At 42.7% G+C, this 13840-nt stretch overlaps 1 protein-coding gene across 2 annotated transcripts in view; it reads right to left on the bottom strand.

The window, feature by feature from the left end:
* The window catches only part of PGS1 (phosphatidylglycerophosphate synthase 1), a 2908952-nt gene that overhangs the window by 1577561 nt on the left and 1317551 nt on the right, over nucleotides 1-13840 (bottom strand). The gene's annotated exons all lie outside the window — the stretch shown is intronic.

Raw genomic sequence — 13840 nt, 5'->3', positions numbered from 1 at the left:
CACACAACTGTCAAGGTTTTATTTGAACAAGGTTAATGTAAACTCTGTTTTACATAGCTGTGGAGCATATTCCATAGTGTGGAGAGGGACACATATCTGTCTCTCCAGCACTTATGTTTATGTCACTGTGACAACAAGAGTTACTGACAGCCATGCCAGGAGAAGTAGGGCAGTGGATGTATGACTTGTGCCAGCACAGCCAGCTGGAATTTTGTAAATAATTATATCTCTTTTGTATATCAAACTGATCTCTACAGATGCTTGTGCTGAAAATGTATCTGTGAGGTTTGCTTGGGTTAAAATGTATCAACAGTGCACCCTGCTGGGATGAAAAGAAATGTACATGTATTATTGTAATTGAATTAAATGTATATGTGTTAATAGAGGATACTGGAACAGCAGAGGTTAACCAGCCAGCTTACTTTAAGAACAATGTAAATGAGCTGTTAAACCATTAAAACGGCACTCCACAGTACTGAATAGGACCGGAGACAGTTGGTCTAGAAGAAACCTTTGTTCATTAGCTCAGTAAACATTTAAATGTGTATTGTAGCTGTCTATGCTAAATTCCAGTCTCAGCTTCAAAGGGGGAATACTATGAGAACCTTGAGTCAGGTGACCAGATGAGATCATTCTGCAGGCCACCTTAGATATTATATTTTACACGGAGTAATCTTTTGAGTATTGAGTATTCTGTTTTGGGGAACCTGACTAGAAAGATTACTCACGTATTTCATTGTAGCTTGCTCTATCAAGTAAGTTATTAGGGAATAGTAATTCTCCTAGATTCAGTCAGGAATATAGTGAAGCTTAGAACCAAAGAACAACGAAAATGCAAGAAATACAAAACCAGACTACTCAGCCAGTGAAAAGTCACACCATGATTTCTGTATTCAATAAATTTAATAAAAGAACTCTGGCGCCTCGGTACAAACCAGCCTTCAAGGAATAGCAAAATAATCATCACACTGCACTTCTATATATATTACATATAATTATACTTAATTCTCCTAGATTCAGTAGGAATATAGTGAAGTTTAGTTTAGAGATTGTTTTTTTTTATTTCTATAAGTCTGTCCATCAATGTTACTTTCAATATTTCCTGTGATTTGAACTCTGTGGTTTACTGTAAATATATATTTAGTATTTTCTTGTTCTTTTATTTATTATTAAATATATTTAAACTTTTCACTGTGGTTGGTCCTTTTTAGAAAATATTTAAGCTTTGAGAGTATTTGCACATATTTATTTGATGATAATTCTGACCACTCCTGAAAGCCTTGCTGTTTGGTCAACATTAACATTTGTATTGATATTAACTTCACTCAACATAATTGGATAATCTTTTAAGAGCCTTATAGTAACTGACTGGTGGCAGTGAATCTACCTTATAGTCTGGGCAAAGTTGGTAGAGTTGGTAATCTGTGCCAGCCTTTCCCAGGTGTGTGTGAAAATTAAATCTCAAAGAGTGTGTGTATCAGCTACTTGGGCAAGGGACACGAAGCACTGGTTTCACAGTGCCAATGGGGAGCCTTACTGGGGACCTGGGGAGAGACATATAGAGACACCTAGACACCGCGCTGAGTGTGTGCCCTATGTGCTCTTAAGGGAAATTGTGCTTCATACAGAGAGTTCTGCATCTGGAAATACTGCATGTATACACTTGTATTCCAAGTGCATGTTTCTTTCCAGTGTCAGTGGAGAGGTTTCAGGTTCCTTGATTACTGACCCATCGTGAAGACATCACATACTAGTGAGCAGTGGTGGGATATTAATTGAACTCCTGTAGCCTGTAAGCAGATGTCACTAAATATGTGTACTCTTAATCAGCCACAAAGTAAACATTCAGAGTTTCATATCACAATAGTTTTATTTACTTTTTGTTAGCTTAGTCAGGGACAGCAGGCAAGGATGTCACCAGAAGATTATGGCAAGCAGACAAGGAACCAGTTGGGTGAGAGGTGCCAAGCCAAAGGACTGGTGCATGCCAACCTGACTAAAGGGGAAATTATTGCAGCCTTAATCATAACTGCAGCACAGACCAGGAACCAGAAAGACAACCAGTATGGCATTGGGGATGTACAGCTCTCAGAAACAGGACAGTTCCAACTTTTCTTCAGAGGACTTAAAAATCTATCTGGAGTTAAGAGATATTTGAATTGGAGGCCAAACGTTTGGAACTAGACTCATCAGAGAGATTGCGGCATTTGGAGGCCAAAGAAAATGAGAAACATCTTCAACAAGACAGGGAGATGCTGACTCTTCACCAGGGCCATGGTGGTACTGGGGAAGGGAATAACTGAAGCCCAGAAGCAATAAATGTCAGTAAATTTCTGCCACAATTTACAGAGGGTGATAATTTTGATAGTTTTATTCATATATTTGAAAGGGTATGTAAAAAGTATAAAGTTATCCAAGGGTTCTGGGCATGGTTCCTGACCCCCTTACTCCATAGTAAAGTTGTAATTGCTGTTTCTAAATCGTATGATATTGTATTAACTGCTTAAAGTATGAAATAGTTAAAACAATGTTTATTGGAATGGTTTAAGTTAACACCTGAAGCTTACAGAAAACTTTTTCTTGAGCACAGACACACGGCAGATGAAAGTATGTATGATTACACTGCTGAGTTAAGCACTTATTTTCACAGGTTGGTGAGTGGGTGTCAGATCAACACTTTTCATGGGCTGGCAGACCTTTTGGTGAGGGAACAAGCCCTTAGCACTTTGCCTGAGTACATGAGAATCTGGTTGTCAGACAGTGAATGCAATTCTGCAGATAAGCTGGGGAAAAAGGGGGATCTCTATTTAGCAAGCAGGGCATCAATGCGCAGGAAAGGGATACCCAGTGCTGCACCTGGATAAAAGGGAACCCATGTTGGGCAACCTAAACCGCCCCAACAGACTCTGCCAGTAATAGGGAAAGCCACTAGTTCAGGTACACAACCAGGATCAAGGGTTAAATGTTTTAAATGTAACCAGTAGGGCCATGTAGCATACAGATGTCCACGGAGGAAAGATGGAGAACAAAAGGTAGGGGAGTCATCAGAATGCCAGCTGTAAGTTGCTTGGAGAGAACAGGGGTACCAAACTATGACCAGATTTTGCAGCCTATCTTGGTGGATGGAAAACAGGGCACTGCCAACAGAGACACACACCCTCTGATATAACCACTGTGAAGTCTGCAGTGGTTAACGAGTAGCAGTACTTGCTTGGGCAGTCCACTCCATTCAAAGCTTTAGGAGGGATCCCATTCCAAATGCCTTGGTCAGAGTTCAACTTGACTGGGAGGGTGTAAAAGAAAGCAAGCAAATAGGTGTGTTTGAGGATATCCCTGCAGATGTATTGATAGGGAGAGATTTTGATAATGCAGTACCTTGTGTGCATGCAATGACAAGCAGTCAGGCTTGGAGACAGGCATGTGGGTCTGGTAGCCTGAGGGAAACCCAGACAAACCCCATCCCTGATGCCAGGACTTGTAATGTGGCTAATTCAGGGAGGGAGCTACCCTGTAGCAGTGAGAGCCTAAAGATGAGCCCCAGCTGCTGGTAGGTACTGTTGTTCCCTTGGACTGACTGACTCCAAGGGCAGAGGTGAGTGGTAGTACCCAGGCTGACAGTGAGGCATCACTTTCAGAAGATACCAGACTTCCTGTGGAAGGGGAGGTGGGAAAAGTTACAAAGATAGAGTTGAGACAGGCTCAGATCTCAGACCCTACATTACAAGACTTGAGGGAGGTAGCTATGGAGGTGCCTGATTCTCAAGGAAAAGGGGAGTCTGTACACTGGAACAAAGGGTTACTGTATAGAGAGGGGACCCCTGAGGGAGGGCTAGAAAATGAGGTAATACAGCAGTTGGTAGTGCCCAAAGCCTACAATCTGGCACTTCTAGTCCCTGACATTCCTTTTGAAGGTCACCTGGGCATAAAGCATATCAAGAGACGTAACATGCAGATCTTTTATTGGTCTGGGATTGCCAAGGATGTAACCGGGTATTGCAGGACCTGTTAGCAGTGCCAAAAAGTAGGCAGGGTAGGAGACAAGGTCAAAGCTCCTTTGATTCCTTTGCCTGTAATTGGGAAGCCATTTCAGAGGGTACCTATGGATATTGTGGGGCCTCTGAGTACCCCAAATTCTACAGGGATTAAGTATATCCTAATGGTAGTAGATTATGCTATTAGATACCCTGAGGCAGTAGCTCTGTCCTCCATTGAGGCAGAGAATGTGGCAAATAGTTTGCTAGAGAATATGAGCAGGGTAGGTTTCCCAAGAGAAATATTGACTGACAGAGGTGCCAATTTCATGTCAGACCTGCTGGCTTGCTTGTAGAAGTGCTGTGGGGTGAAACAACTAAAGAGAACCCTTACCATCCCCAGACTAATGGTATTGTGGATAGGTTAAACTCTACACCAAAGACCATGGTATGGGCATTTACAGACCAGTTTAAGAGAGAGTGGGACAAATATTTGCCCCATTAGTTATTTGCTTACAGAGAGGTACCCCAAGAATCCACAGGTCTTTCACCCTTTGAGTTGCTGTATGGGCACAGGGTAAGGTGACCTTTAGATTTCATTTGTGATAAGTGGGAGGGTGAGTGTAAGTCCCACAAGATGTCTGTTGTGGCATATGTCCCAAACCTCAGGACAAGGCTTAGGGAGCTCATGGACTTGGCCCAAGAGAATCTAGCAGGAGCCCAACAGCAGAAAAAGGTCTGGCATGACAGGAATGCTTGAGCCAGAGAGTATGCTGTCAGACAGCAGGTGATCATGCTTACTCCCGCCACACACAATAAGCTGCAGACAGCTTGGGAAGGACCCTTCAAAGTGGTAAGAAAGACCAGTGATGTGAACTACACTGTACAACTGCTAGGCAAGAGGCAGGGCCACAAACTGTACCATGTTAACATGATGAAGCCTTAACATGACAGGGAGGCACGTCTGCTATTTGCAGTGGATGGCAGGAAGTGTCTGAGGGAGATCTGGTGACTGAGCTCTTCAGTAAGGCTCAGACTGACACCTCAGTGGAATGGGTAGCAATGCCTCAGCGGCTATACCCTACCCAGGTTCAAGAAATCTGAGCAGTGTTACAGGAGCTTGGAGACATGCTGACTGGCAAACCAGGGTGCACCCACTTGGTGCAGCACCATGTGGATACAAAGCACCAAAGACCTATCAAAGCAGGCCCCTTACAGGGTGCCTGGGCAAGTCAGTCAGACTCTGAGGAAAGAGATACAGGAGATGCTGGAACTGGGACTAATCCAGCAATCCCTGGGCCTCCCCAGTGGTGCTAGTACCAAAAAAGGATAGCAACACCAGGGTCTGTGTGGGCTACAGAAGACTAAATAGTCACACAGAGTCAGATGCCTACCCCATGCCTAGGACAGATGAAGCCTAACAGAAGCTGGGTGGGGCTAAGTATCTGACCACTACTGATCTGATCAAGGGCTCCTGGCAAGTGCTCTTGACTTCCAACGGTAGAGAGATCAGCCTTTCTGACTCCTTTCGGCTTGTATGAGATCATGAAGATGCCCTTGGGATGAAAAATGCCCCATGACTTTCCAGAGGCTGGTAGATCATATCCTAGCAGAAACAGGAGATTATGCCCTTGCTTACCTGGATGACATTGTCACCGGCAACCATTCCTAGCAAGAGCACCTTCGGCATGTCAGGGAGCTGCTGGGCAGACTGCAAGGGGCAGGGTTGACCATTAAGTCTAGTAAGTGTCAGGTGGGTATGGCATAGATCTCCTACCTGGGATACTGAGCGAGGAGTGGTAAGATCAGGCCAAAACATGCCAAAGGGAAAGCCATTTAGGCATGACCTGCCCCTGAAACCAAAAAGCAGGTGAGGGCATTCATGGGGACAGTAGGGTGCTACAGATAGTTTGTTCCCAATTATATTAGAATAGCTGCTCTACTCACAGACCTGACAAGGAAAAACAGGCCAGATAAGGAAGTGTGGACCCTAGTATGTCAGCATGCATTCCAGAAGCTTAAAAAAGTTTTGGGATGACCCCCTGTGCTAGCCGGTCCAGATTACAGCAAATTTGTTGAGCAGGTGGATGCTTCAAACCATGGGGTGGGGGTGGTACCTAGCCAGGTTTCCTCAAAAGGAGAAGAGCACCCAGTGGTATATCCCAGCTGTGGACTCTAACCCAAGGAGTAATGTTATGCAGCTGTAGAAAAGCAATGTCTAGCCATAGTATGGGCACTGGAGGAACTTCAGCCTTATCTATATGGAAGGAAGTTCACTGTAGTTACAGACCACAATCCCTTAACATGGCTACATACAGCCAGCCATTAAAAATGCCAGGTTATTAAGGTGGAACTTAGGATTGCAGGCATATGACATGACAGTACAACACCACAGTGGGGTCAGCAATGCCAACATAGACAGGCTCTCAAGACAGGGAATGGGGTAACATATTCCCAGACAGGCTTGTTTTTCTCAAGCCATGTTTCTCAAGGGTCACTTGAAAAACTAGCCTGAGTCTTCAAAGGGGAAAATGTGTGATGATAGCAGGTACTGCCAGCCATGCCAGGGCAGTGGATGTATGACTTGTGGCAGCACAACTAGCTGGAATTTGTATATGAAACTGATTTGTAGAGATGCTTGTACTGAAAATGTATTTGTGAGGTTTGTGTTAAAATGTATCAACAGTGCACCCTGCTGGAATGAAAAGAAATGTACATGTATTACTGTAACTGAATTAAATGTATATGTTTTAACAGAGGATACCGGGACAACAGAGGTTAACCAGCTAGCTTACTTTAAGAAAAATAAGGGAAATGTAAATGAGCTGTTAAACCATTAAAACAGCATCTCACAGTGCTGACCAGAAATGATGGGTCTGTAAGAAGCCTTTGTTCATTAGCTCAGGAAAAAGAGGGCAAGCCTAGACACTGCCATAAACATTTAGATGTATATTGCAGCCATCTATGCTAAATTCCTGTCTCAGCTTCAAAGGGGGGGGGTACCGTGAGTGAGAACCTAGAGTCAGGTGACCAGATTACGTCATTCTGCAAGCCACCTTGGATATTATACTTTACAGGGAGTAAACTCTGACTATTGAGTATTCGGTTTTGGGGAACCTGAGTAGAAAGACTGCTTAAGCATTTCTTTGTGCCTTGCTCTATCAAGTAAGTTATTATGGAACAGTAATTCTTGATTCAGTCAGGAATGTAGTGAAGCTTAGAATCACAGAACAATGAAAATGCAAGAAATACAAAACCAGACTACTCAGCCAGTAAAAAGTCCCACCACGATTTCTGTATTCAATAAACTTAATAAAAAGAACTCTGGTGCCTCGGCACAAACCAGCCTTCAAGGAGTAGCAAAATAATCACCACATTGCACTTCTATATATATTACATACAATTATACTTAATTATACAATTACACAATTAATCACTTATTTAGGAAGACTTTTAAAGAAAAACCTTTAAGCTACATTCATTGTTCAAACCTGCTGGAGACAATGTATTAAATTTTATAATATACAGGGTTTCTTTATACAACAATTTCTTTTTAACATTCCCCTCCTCTTTATCTATGATTTGTTCCAAAATACAAGCTCTCAATAAAGAAGGGCCATTACTATGACAAAGACCAAAATGCAGGGCAACAGGAGTTATGAAATGTTTATTTTTAATGTCCCTAATATGTTCTTGGAGTCGCAACTTAAAGACTTTTTGTTTCCCGTATATAAAACAAATTACAGAGGCATGACAATACATATACTACTAATATAGTGACATATGAATGCACAGCTGTACAACAAAATCTAATTCCATTAATTTTTTGAAAGATTTAATTATGTTAGGACAAACTGAGCACCTTCCACATGGAAAGGTGCCACATACATCAGGATGTATATTTAATTTATCACCAGCATCTTTAATATTTCTACTTCTTTTTAATAAAATACATGGAACTTTATATAAATTCTTCACACCTTCCTTATTAATTAAATAGGGCCAATAATATTTAATAATATTAGTAATTTTATGACTCAGAATATTATAAACTTTCACAAAATAAACCTTTCTACCACCTTGCAATGCATATCTCTATTATTATTATTTCTCTTAAGAGAAAAATCAGTGCAAGGTGAGTAGAAATCTAGCAATTTCTGTAGAGAATTCCAAATGAACATTTCATCATATCCTCTCCATCTAAAAGCAACACAAGTATTTAAGATTTCCTTCTCTAAAATATTTTCATCATTACATAATCTGCTCACCCTTAGCAACTCATTATAGGGTACAGCTTTCATGGTATGTGTGTGTGTGTGTGTGTGGGGGGGGGGGGGATGATGACTCTTACCTTCTAGAATACTAACGTCACTAGTGCATTTTCTATATATACTAGTTACTACAGTATCTCCCCTTATTTCTAACTTCACATCCAAATAATTAACTGATTTACCCATTTACAAACCATCAAATTCTACTTGAAAACGATTGATATTTAGACTATTAATAAACAGGGGGGCTATATCAGCACCTCCCTTACATAAAAAAAATCAGGTAATCTATGTACCTACAATACAAAACTACAAAATTATTAAAAACCTAGATCTGTACAGAAATTCAATTTCCCATGAATAAGTTGGCATACATGGGTGTGAAAGACGCACCCATGGCAGTTCCTTGTTGTGGGTGATAAATACAATTGTTGAATTAAAAAAAAATGATTTGTTAGACAAAAATGAGCTAATTCTATAACGTAGCTGCTAACAGGACTATCTCCCAAGAAAAACTTGAGAGCTTCAATTCCTAACATGAGTAATACTTGTGTACAAACTTTTTACATCTATAAACATCCAGTAGTATCCCTTTTCACACTTAACATCTTTCAGTTTATCTAGGAAATGAAAGGTGTCCTTAATATAAGAATCTAATTTAACTACATACTTCAAAAAATATGAATATACAAAGATTCCAATAGTATGTAAAAAATAATTTTGTGCTGCCACTATGGGCCAACCTGCAGGAGGGCTTACATTTTTATGAGTTTTAGGCAGGCAGTAAGATTTAGCCAAAGAACTGCCCTCAGTATCAAATTTATATTTAACATCCTGCTTAGTGAAATAACCCAGCCTGAAGCCCTTATTAATTAATTCTCTGAAATTCACAACAGCTTGCTGAAAATCATTGTCATTAACTTCCCTATAAACTTTGCCTTTGACTGGTGGTCCATGCACATTTTCAGATATTGTTTATAATGCATTACAACCATTTTTCGACCCTTGTCTGAAGGTTTTATGGCAATGTCTTGTCTATTACACAAACTTAATAGTGATTGCCATTCACTTTTACTCATATTATACAGTACATTTTTTTTTTCAATAGAAAATCCCTTCATCATATTCTCCATAGCAAAGTTTATCATTTTTGAGAACTGGACTATAGTTTGATTACAGAAGGGAGGAATAAAAGTACTAGTATAAGAAACATTCCCCGTATCTAAAGTGCAATATGCATTAACATTATCTGTAAAGTCTACAGAAGAATTACAAGAAAAAAACTCAAATTCATCATCCTCACTAATAGACACATTTACTACCTCATTCACCTTATCACACTCAATACCAGACTCATAATAATTAAATAAATGCAGTTTTCTCACTAATTTAAAAAATTCAGCTTTCAAAAAGTGCATTCTAGGTAAAGCAGTGGGGATTAATTTAAGCCCATATTGCAAAACGGACATTTCCATATTGCTCAAATCCACCCCAGACAAATTCAAAACTGAATTATACATTCCACATCTTTCTGTTTGTTTGATAACAGTACAAATATGTTCAACATTAATATTTAGTCCTCTTACTCTGTTGTTTAAATTTTTGTGCATCTCTATTCCCGTCAAAGTGGCTTTTGTACCCATAATTCTGCTTCACTTGCTGTCCACGAAAACAAGAATCTATGTACTCACCATAACGTTCGATGTATGTAGTCTATCTCGCCTCACATTCTTACCCGTGGGTTCGGAGCCGAATTTCGGCTCTGACTCGGCCAAAACTTTTCTACCTCGAAGTCTTTCTATTGGCTGGGCTAAGATGGTATCCCATGCTGCACTGCTCTATAGCCCCAGATCTAGTTTGCTGTGAACACCAGCACTCATTCTCCATGCATAACAACACCCAAGGAAAGGAAGAACAAACCAAGAATGAATGGAGCTCTGAAACCAGATCTAATCTCCAAATCCTCCAGGATGGGGGAAGGAGGGGGGGTAAGTAAGAATGTGAGGCGAGATGGACTACATACATCAAACGTTATGGTGAGTACATAACTTCTTGATGTTATGTAGTCCAATCTCGCCTACATTCTTACCCATGGGACAGTGTCCCTAGCACCTAAATCCTGGGAGGCTCAGTGGAAAATACTCCTGAGCACTGTGGAACCAAAGGAAGACCTGCCTCTAGATACCACATCCAACTTGTAATGAGTAACAAAGGTGTGAGGAGATGCCTAAGTAGCCGCAGCACAAATATCATCCATAGACAATCTGGCCTGATAGGATATAGATGTAGATACAGACCGAGTAGAGTGAGCCTTTACCGGGAACGGTAAATCTTTACCCCCTGAGGAATAAATGAAAGAAATGCAACTGGGGATCGACCTGGACAACATGACTTTGGAGACATGAGACCCAGTTCTGTTTTCTGAAAAAGGAAACAAACAACTGATCAGATTTTCTGAGGTCTTTGGTTCTGTGCAGATAAAAACGTAATTGTCCGTGTACATCCAATTGATGAAATTTAAATTCTACCTTTTTTGAGAACTGGGGAAAAAACTCTGGCAACTCAATAGATTGATTAAGGTTACTGACTGACGTCACTTTAGGAAGAAAGGAAGGGTTGGGTCTGAGAGAAATCCTGTCCTTATGAAAAATCAAATAAGGGGGTTTGACTGATAAGGCTTGAAGCTCTGAAACGTGTCTGGCTGATGTGATGGCTACTAGAAAGACAGTCTTCCAAGTTAAGAATTTTAAATCACAAGTGGCTGCAGACTCAAAGGGGGATGAAATAAGAGCCTGTAGAACAAAGTTTAAATCCCAAGGCATGACAGGTTCCAATACCGGAGGACGAAGTAACAGAGTGCCCTTCAGAAATGCCTTACAGAGTCTATGAGCCATCAGACTAGGCTCGTTTGCGACATGAAAGGTAGACATTGCCGCCAACTGGACTTTAATGGTTGCGACTGCTGAACCCTGGTTAAAGAGCATAGACACGAACTCCAATACCGACGAAACTGGAGCCGTGTAAGGATCAATCTTTTGGGTATGCGCCCAGATTGAAAACCTCCTCCATTTACTGTAGTAAATCTTCCTGGTGGAGGGCTTATGAGAGGAAGATAAAATATGAACCACCTCTGGGGAGAAATTATGAAGCCTAACTAATGATGGAAGTGGAGTAGCCAGGCTGTCAACCAGAGGGTCCAAAGAGAGGGATGGAGCTGCCCAGATATGTGTGTCAGTAAGTCTGGTTGTGGGTCCAGAATCCAAGGAGCATCCATGAGATAGGGATGGAGAAAGGGGAACCAAATTTGATGAGGCCAGTGTGGATCAATCAGGGTCATTCTGTTTCCCAAGGCTTGCGCTTTCTGAATAACCTTTGACAGCAAGGGAACCGGAGGGAAGGCATATAGTAGACCAGAGAGCCAATCATGGACTAGAGCGTCCCTGGGTGACTTCCCTTGAGGGGGGATCAACGTGAAGTAGCTGCTGCATTTGGCATTGAGGGGGCTGGCAAAGAGGTCACAGCAAGGCTGAACTCACCTGCGGAAGATCTGTTCCGCAACTTGACTGTTCAGGGACCACTCGTAAGGCATCAGAATAGCTCTGCTTAGCCTGTCTGCGATCACATTGGACTTCCCTGGAATGTGAGCTGCCACCAGAAAAAGGTGGGAAGACACTGCTCACTGCCACACTCGCATGGCCTCTCTGCAAAGGGGATAGGACTTGGTTCCTCCCTGCTTGTTCACATACCACACCACTGACATATTGTCTGAGTGGATTGCAATAGTCCCGAGAGAAAGAAAGCTCTGAAGGGCTTGCAACACTAGTAGCACAGCTCTCATCTTCAGGACATTGATATGCAGATGCATCTCGTGCTCTTGCCATGTGCCTTGGACTGTCCTGCCTAGATAATGCCCCCACCCCACCCCCAAGGCATCCGTGGTCACCGTGGCAATCGGGGGTGCAGGAACGAAGGGCTTTCCTGCATTTAGGTTGTCGGTGCAAAGCCACTAACTGAGAGCCTGTTTGCACATGTCCGTGAGTAGAATAAGGTATGAACGTGGAAGACGTTGGAGAGACCACTGGGCAAAAAGTAGCCAATGAAGGAGTCTCATATGTAACCTTGCCAGAGGGACTAACATAATTGTCGCAGCCATTGTCCCCAATAGTTGGAGGACCCATCTTGCCTTTGCTCTTCTCTGGGGGAGCAAGGCATGAACTTGTTGTTGTAGGACTCTGATTCTTACCTGTGGTAGAAACACCCGCATGAGGATGTTGTCTAGTTCTGCACCTATAAAAGTGACACACTGTGAGGGCAACAAGGCAGATTTTTCCCAGTTCAATGTGATGCCCAGCTGTTGACATAGGTTTATAGTAGCGTCCCTGGTCTGAATTAGTAGATGCCTGGTGGTGGCAGTAAGGAGCCAGTCATCCAGATATGGAAACACTTGGAATCCCTGACGTCTCAAGTGAGCAGTCACCACTGCCATGCATTTGGTAAACACTCTGGGGGCTGTGGTGAGACCAAAGGGCAGGGCTCAAAACTGAAAATGACTGGCTCCCAGCCAGAAGAGTAGGTGACTTCTGGATGCCCTGTCCATCTTGATGTGATAGTAAGCATCCTTGAGGTCGATGGAGCACATCCACACTTCTTTTCCCAGCAATGGGAGAATAGACTGCAATGTGACCATTCGGAACTTGGACTTTTGCACGTGGGTGTTCAATCGGCTGAGATCTAATATGAGTCTCAGGTCCCCTGTTCTCTTCGGCACCAAAAAGAATCTTGAGTAAGTCCCTAATCTGATCTGGTCTGAGGAGACATGTTGGATGGCTCCTTTTTCTAGCAGCTTTGAAACTTCTGAAGGTGCGTAATCCCTTTGACTGGGTGGAACATCCGAGATTTTCTTGATTGGAGGGGGATCTGATGAGAAGGGGATAACATATCCTCCGGAAATTAATCATAGAACCCATTGGTCCTGGGTGATGTCTTGCCAGGCCTCCGGGTATAACGAGATTCGACCCCCGACTGGCTCCGGAAATGCACAGTCGGGCCTCCCATCAGGAGCAGTGGTAGGGAGAACCACAAAAGGAATCGCTGTCTCCCGAGTTGCGGGGGCCTCCTCTGCCTCTAGGGTGGCATCTCCCTGAATAACCACCCCCTCCTCTGCCTCTGGAGTTGGGCTCACCTTGTCCACCACGAAAAACCTCTGTGATTTCTTGAACCACATTTTGCCACACCTCTGCGCCTTGGGATAAGGCCTAGAGGGAAGGGAAAAACGGACTCCTACAGCAGAGTTTTTCCCTCCTGCTCGCACCTGGTGAGAGTATCTTTCACCTTAGTTCCGAACAAAGAGGAAACATCGAAAGGGGCGCAGGTGAATGAAGACTTGAAGGCCTCCGTGAAATGACAAAGGGGCATCCAGGCCTGTCTTCTAAGAGCAACTCCTGAACTTTCTGCCCTACTCGCTCCATCGGCTGGATATGAGATCCGCCTCATGGAGGAGTTAACAATGGAATTGAGGGTAGACATCTGAGTGTTAAACGTCTGGGTCACCGCCTCAGAAACGTTACCTGTGAGAGTATCTCCAAGCTCCTTGAGGAG

This window comes from Protopterus annectens, chromosome 4.part0, assembly GCF_019279795.1.
Source record: "Protopterus annectens isolate FY-2018-M chromosome 4.part0, PAN1.0, whole genome shotgun sequence".
Lineage (NCBI taxonomy): Eukaryota > Metazoa > Chordata > Ceratodontiformes > Protopteridae > Protopterus > Protopterus annectens.
The sequence above is the reverse complement of the archived record's forward strand: the minus strand, read 5'-3'. Positions and strand labels throughout refer to the sequence as shown.